This window comes from Varroa destructor, unplaced genomic scaffold, assembly GCF_002443255.2.
Source record: "Varroa destructor unplaced genomic scaffold, Vdes_3.0 BEIS01000002.1, whole genome shotgun sequence".
NCBI lineage: Eukaryota > Metazoa > Arthropoda > Arachnida > Mesostigmata > Varroidae > Varroa > Varroa destructor.
The window spans coordinates 33,477,311-33,487,695 of NW_019211455.1; the positions used below are offsets into that span (position 1 = coordinate 33,477,311).

Below are 10,385 nucleotides of genomic sequence, written 5' to 3' on the forward strand. Positions count from 1 at the left end.
TGTATACTTTGTCTTTACAAGTATAATTTAATTGATCTCACATTTCGTCGTCCACCCTGAAATTACTTGGACCCAGATTTAGGGTTCCAACTGAGACTATACGATCCGCGTTGAATTTTCCACGTTAGGAATTTCAAAATATCTCTCTACACTGTTCCTCTACGATTGACCTGCAGAACTTAATAAGTATAGAAAATGCAAGTCTATTACGTTATCATATGCTACATAGCCGATGTTTGATTAAATACAAAGGGACTTCATACTTTGCTGCGGTACCCGCAGAAAAAATATTCAAAGCATTTACAGGAATGAAACCGAAGATACAGAAAATGAAGGTAGTGCTTGGCCGCTTTGCCGAAACACCCTGTGCATCTTATAATGTTTGCGGAAACCTTTGTCAAAGACTGGCCCATTAGGGTTGGAGCTGAACACCGGCGCCGTCGCATTAGTTACCAAAGATTTTGGGTGTGTCGAACTTTTTTAGAAACCCAACAACGGCCATTCAACGTGAAGATTTCGGTAACTATAGCATATAATTAAAAAATTGTGCATATATTTATGTCGTGTGCCGATATGATTTCATTTGTCGTCGTCTTCAATCTATTTTAACATGTGGTGATTGTGCACGATAGCAAATGTCCGGATAATAGTTTATGACTGTGTTCAGATGGATCTGACTGGATAGGGCCGAAGCATTAGTTCTTTTCGAAGCTAGCTCTCTTTCCGGCTGAAGATACATGGCGAAACTAGTAAAAGGCATCACCATGCTCCAATCAGAGGGCAAGGCTTCCCAAAGGAACCACTCGAAAGCCGCCCGGACTCCAAAGCCACTGTACTTAGAATATTAGCTGTGTCATTATCTTCACCCGTACGGGTATTCATACAAAATCTGGCTTAGTCGTTAATATTGTGCTGACTAGGAAAATGTAAAGCTTTCCCAATGACCCTTACTACTTTACCTTCTCAGCTAACATCAACACTGAACTATGTAGATAAAGACGAGAGTATAATGCTAGTGGTAGCTGTTGTAATACTTACACAATGACTTATAGCGGTGGGCTGCTCCGCACTAAACAGGTCAATCCAATAATAATGTCACAATCAATGCTGCCCTGATGCGCCGATTATAGGTACATGGATACATGCCAGGACGTCGAACTTTGTTGTAGGCGGACGCTGCATGGGGGATCGTCGGTCAAAACAAGTGAGCTTTAGAACCACAGCTTGTGGCACCAGAATAAAACCGCTAGACTAAGAACAGGCCAGGAACGGGAGCTTTCTCTGAGCTGACAACATACGGCTGCCTGTGGCCGCTGGCGGTCGTCATTCAACGTATTTACGTTTAACATCTAAGAATGCGACTATACAATAAAGAGTGTCTTAGTGCGTCAATGGTAACGACGAACGAGAAGGCCTGTCTACGAAATCGATGGTCCATAACAAACTGGGCGTCGTTCCTATGCGTGACGTGTACCCGACGATACCTGCGGACAGAAGGAAACAGTTCTATGCCGTCGGAGTAATGGAAAAAATCTTGACTCATCCTGTAACGTATTTGAATATTTATGTACAAATATGTTGTTCGCTTTGTTTGATAAGCAGTACGTTTCGATATAGTTCCATCGTTTTTTTATCTAATTTGTCCAATGGTGTACGCTCTGCGTATATAGCATTAAAACAACGCATATGGAACGTGTTAATAACGCGTCCGCGCCAGCTTTGGATCACAAATATTAATCCGTTGAGTGAAGGAGGTTTTGTATATCATTGTTGGGCCCAAAATCCCTCTCGCAGCCAACTATCGCAAAAATGAAATCTAGAAACTCGTCGTTAACTGACACGTATTTGAAGTTGAATCCTCATGTGAACGCCTTTAAATCTATAGTAGTAATACATTGTAAGGCGAAATGCTCTTATTATTACTATTAAATGACGTTAGCCCATCAGATAACCGTGAAAATTTGATGGCAATAAGTTTACCACTGTGTGAACTTCCGGGCCGCCGATTGAGATGACAGGTCGAACCGTTATCTCGATTGTCGATTTGTGTCATAGCAATTCATAAACTTCATAAGCCAATGTTTCCTAGCGGACACGACGTTTGCGTACAATACTTTGTTTACGAAATCATCTAAAAGTGAAAGCCGAAAATAGCTGGGTGGATACTTGTCCATAAGCTTTTGGCCACCTTCAATTGTTAAGCATTATGGAGGCTTGAAACAGGTCTATCTATGTTATCCCGATTCCGGTCAAATATGGAACCGGACGTTTCTGTCAAGAGTCCCTCTTTTTCTCTGAGTATAATTGAGAAGTGTACAGCCGATGGACTCTGGGTTTTTCGAAGAACCTCTATCTAGCCGCTAGTGCCCTTCCTCGTAAAGCTGCCCGATGTCGACTTCATCGTGCTTTTCCTTTCCTTGCTCGTCTTCACTTAAACCCAGCTGCAGGCAGCAGCTCCGACGAGACGACGACAGAGACGCTCTCAGTCGTTCAGTGGACCCTTTGTTTGCACCACTGTCACTCTAAGGCTTCTTCTTTCGTCCGTTCGTTCGTTCGCTCATCCGTTCGCCCATTCTGCGTTGCTTGCCTCTACTAGACCGACTCAACTGTTGCCGACGCTATAGCTGCTACTGCGGCCGCTTCCGTTGCCGTCCTTACTCTTTGCCACCGGTGGCAAAATTCGCCTCGTTCGATCATTCCAATACTAGGCTACATGTACCTTTGCACGTATTACCTAAACGGCCATTGTCATCTTGTGCGAGAAACAAGGATTTCCATTTCCGACCGATTTATCTCAATAGTGTAGCAGACACTCCGATGCGTTAAGCTATGAAAGATTTTGTACTTCGAATCGTTCGAGATCGTGTATTACTACACGCATCATAGGGTGTGTATCGTATTCGCTAGATTTATAACTCTACTATGGCTACCAGTTGCCGTTAAGTTACGTGATAGCTATTAGCTTATATTCTTCGGGAAGAACCGCAGAGAGTGATCTTCAGTCAATGAACGATCAAGATTTTTTATTATGTATTGTATCAAACGCCTACAGTCTTCAACTCCGAACGAGATTGTTGTCAACAGATAGTAGCTGAACTAAGCGTTGCGGGCCGGAGTTGAGAAGGGTCGCTTCGCTCCTTTTTACACGCGCCTGCTTGCAATAGCCCTCATGCGGGGGTCGTGTGCCAGTGGCAGCGGCGCTGACTGTGGCTACACATGCGACCGAGCTAGCGCCGCGGTTGTTGCTTCCAGCTACTGTCCTCTCAACAATAGCGAGAGAATTGGGGAAGGAGCATTGAGTTCACCAGTCAACCTCAATACTTCAATTCAGCTTGCCGCAACCACCGGCACTCCCCGGTGTCATCGCCACCGCGCAGCCACAGCTGCTATACGCTGACACTATTATAGCATCATGGGTCTTGCCGCCCCTTTCCCTACTCGCACACGCTCTCTTTCCGTTCGTCTTTCCAGTTCCTTCCTCGAGTGTTGCCGAGCCACTATCCCTACTATCACCACTTTGCGTCTTCGCCCCCCGCTGCTACTCCCCGGCCCCGTTTCTTTTGCTGTCTGTCTTCGCTATAGTTATGCCCCTCTGTTTCCGCTTTTTTCTCTGCGACGAGGCAAAAACAGACGCCGCAGTAAAAGTAGTCCTCTGCCACTCACTCTCGAAGCACCGGCCTTTCTGATCACTGCTGGTCCTGCCGCCACCTCAATAACTGCGACTATCCTCAAGTTCACTTGCTCATTGTCTATCTTCATGCCTGTTATACGTACTAAATATAAATACGTATATCGAAGGTGGAATTGTAGTACTTGGAGAACGACACGACCGTCCTCAGAATGTGGACGAATGAGACAGACTTAGGCCGGCAGGCCATTTTATCGCGGTTAGTACGTTGCCTCGCGTTAGGAAATGCTAGGCTTCAAGGCGACGGCGTAGAGTTTATCGCACGCATCGTCAGCGGCAGCTTAAGGGGTAAAATCGAGGGCTGATTTATGGGTGACCTGCAACACAACCGACGAACGCAGCGTCGCTTCCACCGCTAATACAAAACACTACTAGTTATATTTTAAATGAAAAAAAAATTAACGACAGTTGTGACGATTACTACTGATGGGTTTAATACGTGCGATGTAGAGCATCTGTTAGCAAATGAACAAATTCGTGTTGCGCCATATATTGCATGTAGGTGATCAATAGAATGCACACGAACTAGGCTATTTAATAACGAATACTTTTCTCCATCGGATTTCCCACCAACTGTCAGTCTACGCATACACATTTACCCAGTTAATTCTGGCGAATGGCTCAATTTAACTTCTGTCGAACTTACGAAATTCATTAGAACACTTTGCAAGGCCGGATTGTTCGCATGTAGCAAATAAGCACTCTTTCGAAATGGCTGGTTCTAAAAAAATTGATGACACGCCATGGATTATGACCAGTGCAAGACGTGAGCAGCGCGCTGCCTCTGTCGTGTGACTTATCTACGGTAGGGGTTTCCACAATTTGTATTCCACCTTAGCGAAGCTGGCCTGATTCGCTCGTGTCTTTAGTAATTTAGCGCCACCGCTGCACTCCGCATTCCCACCCTCCGAATCAGCTATTGGAGCAGTGATCGGCTTACGGCAAAATGTTGTAATTGAGCCTTCTGTTGTACACTTTTACTAATAGAGTGAACAACGAGCGGATTGGGGTCGGATGGAAGCTGGGCGTCGAGGGCACACAAGGGAGCAACACAGTGGGCTGGGCTGCCACTCGTGGCAGAGGTGACAAAATCTCGAGCTCGTGCCTCTCGTCTTGGCCATGGCGAAGGAATAAGGCCGTGAAAAGGCAGCCAACTGCTGCCTTTCCTATTGGACACTTTGACTTCGTAGGGGATACAACGGCAGGAAACCTGCTCTTGTTAGCAAATTTTTCCGGTTTCAAAAGCCATACGTTCAGATACTACATAACACTTCTTCCTTCCAATGAATGTATAGGAAATCGCTGAGGACGTATCAGAACCAACGGTTGCATATGTCCCTGTCGCCATACCCTGCTCCACTTGAACTACTGGAAAATTCTCATTATACCGCGAGTTTGCTGCAGTTATATACTTCGCTACTCTACAAAAATTGCCCTATTCCTCTTCATCCGTTAACTCGTCTTTCTTTTTCAACTAATCCGTCACGCTGCTACTGTGAATGCTCTAACATATTATCCAAGTTACACCACTGCAATTATTCCATTATTTCGAGATTAAATTATTCTTACGCTGCGAAATGCTCTTCAAGAAGCCAACTACGATCCTTTTTCATTTGCGACCCGCCGTCCGAGAAGATGTCCAATGCGATCGCACAAAAAACGCAGAAGCCAAACTCTCGCGCAAATATGCTTCTCTAATACGTAGGCTCCATTGGAATAACTGGCAAAAACATAGGCCTAGTACATAGTAAGGCCTAAAAAAAGTGATCTTTATTGCTCTGAGCATCAAGCCACTCTCTTGCTAACATTTCGCCTAGGATCATCGTGTTTTCTCATCAAGACAGAAATCGCGCAGGAACCGGTTTTTAACTTAGGGGATTATATCGATAATACGGCATTAGAAAATAATGCTTTGACAACTACAAGACTAATTCGCCGCAGAAGAGAGCGGCTATTTGTTTGCGTTGCACTCAACGATTTCTACGTGCAGTGCTGCAATTTTTTAATATTAATCTAGAAATTAAGCTTAATGACATATAGTGCTATTGATCTCGTCATATAAAGTCGCGTGCAGAAGAATTTAATGGAAATATCTATTGTGCTCATTGGAGGCTGAGATGTTACGGTACCCCCATGCGATCTTCTACCTATGAGCTTGAACCTTCGGCTGTAGGGGAAGGAGTCTCTGTGCGAATAGAATTCTAGTCGGTCGTGTCTGGGCCTTTCCGACTACAATCTTACCAGTATTGTAAATCCTAATGAATTACCTTGAGTTCATGTGAGAGAAAAGTCTAAGCCGACCCGTGAGTCGTCGTGTGTCCGAACGACAACAAGCTTAACGACGATGACAATGATGCTGGGTCAAGTAAGAGCGCCGTGTATCGAGAAGGACGGAATCGCACGGGGATGGAGCCAACCTAGCCATGTGGTGTATATAACACAGTTCAGAATGGGTGCTATGGATTTGATTGGTTTTAACTGAAGTTTAACTGAACACCCATATAAAAATGAATATCTGTTGTTCATGCTGATGGACGTCTATTAGCCAACGTGTTGCCTCTGGCCTGTTTCTTTCGAGTACAGTCCGTCGGAGTTAGGTCGAATTGTTTTCCGCAGCTAAGTAATAGTCATTGTAGTGAATCGATGCTACAAACGAAGGATCTCTGCGACTGCCAACGGTAGTTGGCTTATGATCATTGGCGATCTAATTGGTTAAAATGAGCGCGGTAGGTGGTAAGGGTTTCCTCCCTTGCGTAGCATGCGTCGATCTAGTTAGGAAAATGCTACCACCATTTCTATTATGAGCGCTATGCCCTCCCCTCCGTTTCCCGTAACAGATACTTCATTACCCGCAAATTTATTACCAAGTATTTCCGAAGAGGTACTCACGTCAATAATTTGTTGTGAGCAGTGTTCTTCAGCAATGCAACGACTAGCATATTTGTGTCGCCAGACTTTGGTCGTGATAGCGATTACGATGGACGGAGATATAAACAAATTGATTAATTTTTCACTCCTTTCGCGATAAATAGCATATTGCTCTTCTATAAATGGAACAAAATATGTTTGTCGTATTTACCTGTTGTCCTTCAGCACTGGCAGAATTAAGACGTTCCTATCGTAGGAATCGAACTAATACATTTGGACTATTAGGGATACGTAATGATAGAGTTCTTTATTTTTTTTCCTTATCAGCTCTTTTAATGGATAATAGGAATCGAAAATAAAATGCCTCAATTAAATTAAGTATTGGCTGTTTGCCATCCGTTTAAGAACGAATGACAAAGCATTTTTTATAGCAATGGAACAAAAACACATTTTTGGAGATCAAATGGTCAGTACACCAGTTTATCGAAGTTCGACTTAACGAGCTGGAAAATGCTCAGAAATTGAAGGATATTTTTTTCTGACTTTGATATTTCATAACGTAAACTAAATAGATCGACTTATTTGCTTACCACTTAGGAATCAAACAGATATTACGGATAAACACCCGTTACGGATTTCTATTAGATAACCTCTTTCGTGCAATCCAAAATGAGGGGCACTGACAGAAGCGAGGTACAGTTTCTTTAGGCTTCTGCTGAAAACCATTTTTGTGTATCCTTTTTTCTATTTGAAATGGGGGTGAAGTGAGTCGATCCGTATCTGTTTTCCGATTTCGGCGGTAAACGGTTTGGTCGAGAAGGACATTGCCGAAAGGAACAATATGGTCCTTTCGTTTCCCTCGAAAACCCAAATTTTACAAGAGTTTGGCCATTGCGTCGTACACAAATCCACTAGCATATACACGGTCGCACCAAGAGCTACCCGGGCTTCTTTTCATAATAGACAATTCTATGAAGTAAGTGAAGATTCTCACCGCGAAAAGGATAAACGTAGCAAAAGAGGAACACAATGAAAAAACAGGAGATAAAATTCGCAAAAAAAGAGAACAAATGTCGTTGTCGTCTTATCTTTTTCACAGAACTATTACTCTATTGGATAGGTTTTTTTTTCTGTTACAGGTATTATCCACGGGTCGATCCGTTGTCTGGACAATGAGAACGAAACAAAAATACGGCCGAATGGGTCCAGATTGCTTGATCTGCCAGGAAACTAACGCACACCTGTTTACCTAGTTTGTGTTGATACGAACATACAAAAATAGTGAGTTTCTACTTTTGAAACGAGGAAGTGACGATTCGTACTGATTCACAATTCCAAGGGGCTTCAATGGCGACAATGCAGAAAGGGCAGGGGAAGCGCGGTAAGAGCGGAGGTAACTGAAAGCTATTGTATTGCAGTACTATAGTACTAGTATTCGACAGTTCTTGAGGGCGTCAGAGCCGTCCATGGCTGCTGCCAGTGCTGGTGCTGCAGCCGCTGCCCGAGGGCGCCTTAAAGGCGACGCAGCAGTCGGTATGGGGCGGCGTGGGGGTAAGTTCTTTTGAAAAATGCTTCTCAACGCCACCACCTCATCTAAGTCGTCTTCCTACATTCCCAACCGACGTTCAACGATTCTCCACAATTCTCCCAATACCTTCAACCGTTGCCCTACAGCCGCTCGAGGAGCGGCGGCGAAGAACGCGATGAAACTCCTTGGAAATGCCACAAGTCTTCGACGGCTACCCCTAGCTCCCCTCTGTTCCTCTCTGTCTTTCCCACATTCTCTTCCTAGTTCGCTTCAATCTTTCTCCTCAACAGCTTCGTTTCTTTTTACAACTCGCACAACTCTCCCGATCCGGGCGGTTTGCTCAAGATCCGCGGCCGCGGCTGCTTCTCGACATTTCTTTTCACCACTAAACCCCGCGTACCACGTAGTCCCCTCAAAAACCCGCCCAGGTCCCTCTCTTAGGTCCCCGTAGTCTCACTTTGAAGAGTGGCGGATCAAAGCGGCTGGTCACAACAAGAGCACTGTTGGTACTATTGCTGCTGCTGTGGGAAGTGTGTTTGTGTGGGAATAATACTCCAATCTGTTAAGTGGGTAAGCCTTTGTATATCCTCCTGCTGCTACTACCGCCTTCGCTGTGGCTGCCAGCGCAGCACGGCTACTCTTTGTAACCTGGTGTCGCTGCGCCAGCGACCCAGAACGAACGTTGTGGGTCTTCTGAGATATCTGCGACACTTTGAAATGGAATACACGGAAACACTTCTTCGTTTTCTTCAATGGAAACGGCGGCGGCCGATTCGACGGAAAACGCAGACCTATATAGGGGTCTAAAGTGGTAGTAGTACACAGGCAAGCACGCAATCTAGCAAGGGTGCTAACGACTCGTGCACAATCGCATTTTTTGTTCGAGTTTCATCTCTTCCGAAGAGAGTCTAAAATGAGTTCATAAGCTTAAAAAAGCAAATGAAGATCGTTGGTAGCCGACAAAGATTAAGAGTCCAAACATTTAAGATTCCAAACGCTCAGAATATAACTTTTTAACCATAGTATCATTGAGTTCAATCAAGATGTAAGCTTGACAATATGGTCGTACGAGTTTCATTGAAGAAAAGAGTATTGTAATAGCTATGAAGTTCTTTTTGGAAGTAGAACATGCGGTGACAGGATGTGTCATTAAGCTGCTATTTAAAACAGCCCATTTATAGCTTCTGCTTATAGAGAATCGGTGGCAAACTACTGGTTCATACTTCAGTTCTTACGAAAGGTTGCTAATTATACCAATGCCCAGAAGCACAATCGCGGACATAAGATTAATATCAGAGCAACTATAGTGCGAATGATTTGGTATTAATTAGTGATGGAATATTGTTAAACAGAACTGTATTTAAAAATACAAAGAGTCCGTACTTTTAGCTGTATAGAGACTATTACCTATTGAACTTATCTATGTAACTTCAATAATAATAATAATAATAATATGCGCCCGAATGCGAATCTTCGTGATTATAAACTACTTAGAGAACACTCCGCACAGATTGTAGATAACTGACTAAACCTTGGCTTTATGGGATAACTTTCCAGATTACTATCTATTTCTTAACAAATCTTAAGTCCCCCCCCCTTGTGTATGGGTACTGTTTGCACAAGAACATGTTCACTATAGGATGTCGAAGCTATCATTAATTTAGAATTTTCTTTGTTATACTAAGTAAAAACTTGGACGTATGGATCAATCCTACAGCCGCAATTAAAATTTCTACAGCTAATCGGCCGGCTGCAGACATTTTCGTTCATTTTCCAAAAAAGTGCGCGTGTCTGTTCACAGATATATGCAGTATTAAAGCTGACATTCGTCTCGATTACCCTTAGATTGGGTTTGCTAAATCGATTGATCCATACTAAGTAGTAATAGCGTACAGGTTGCTTATGGGATCAAACTTTTCTGCAATAAATACACCGTTATTTTGTGTTTAGTTTTGAATGAGGTCTTCTTTACAAAAATAAAGCTGTGGGCCATCTTTGAAGCAGTCTACTACAGCCATGGCTTGTAAACCCACAGATAGCAACTGTGATAACAACATATCTCTCTCTGGTAATTACCAACATCAACTGACAACAAGGCTCGACCGCTGTCTTATCTGCTTGCTGTGTATGTTATAGTCGCGGCTATAGTATGTAAGTGGAGAGAACCATCGATCCAGTCAACAGATCTATAGCTATATCAGGGCTATCAAATAGTTCTCTACAAGGGATCCTTATTCAGGCCAAGAACCCATACTGGTGCTTGATTTACGAGGACCTGATGGGAGTCCATTGTCCTATGTT

General features: G+C 43.7%; 1 long non-coding RNA gene across 1 annotated transcript in view; it reads left to right on the forward strand.

Annotated features, from left to right (window-relative positions):
- Positions 1-10,101, forward strand: part of LOC147757694 (uncharacterized) — a 15,381-nt gene extending 5,280 nt beyond the window's left edge. The window contains exon 3 of the long non-coding RNA XR_015321289.1: positions 7,696-10,101. This is a non-coding gene — a long non-coding RNA (uncharacterized LOC147757694). The remainder of the gene's footprint in view (positions 1-7,695) is intronic.
- Positions 10,102-10,385: the final 284 nt, after the last annotated feature.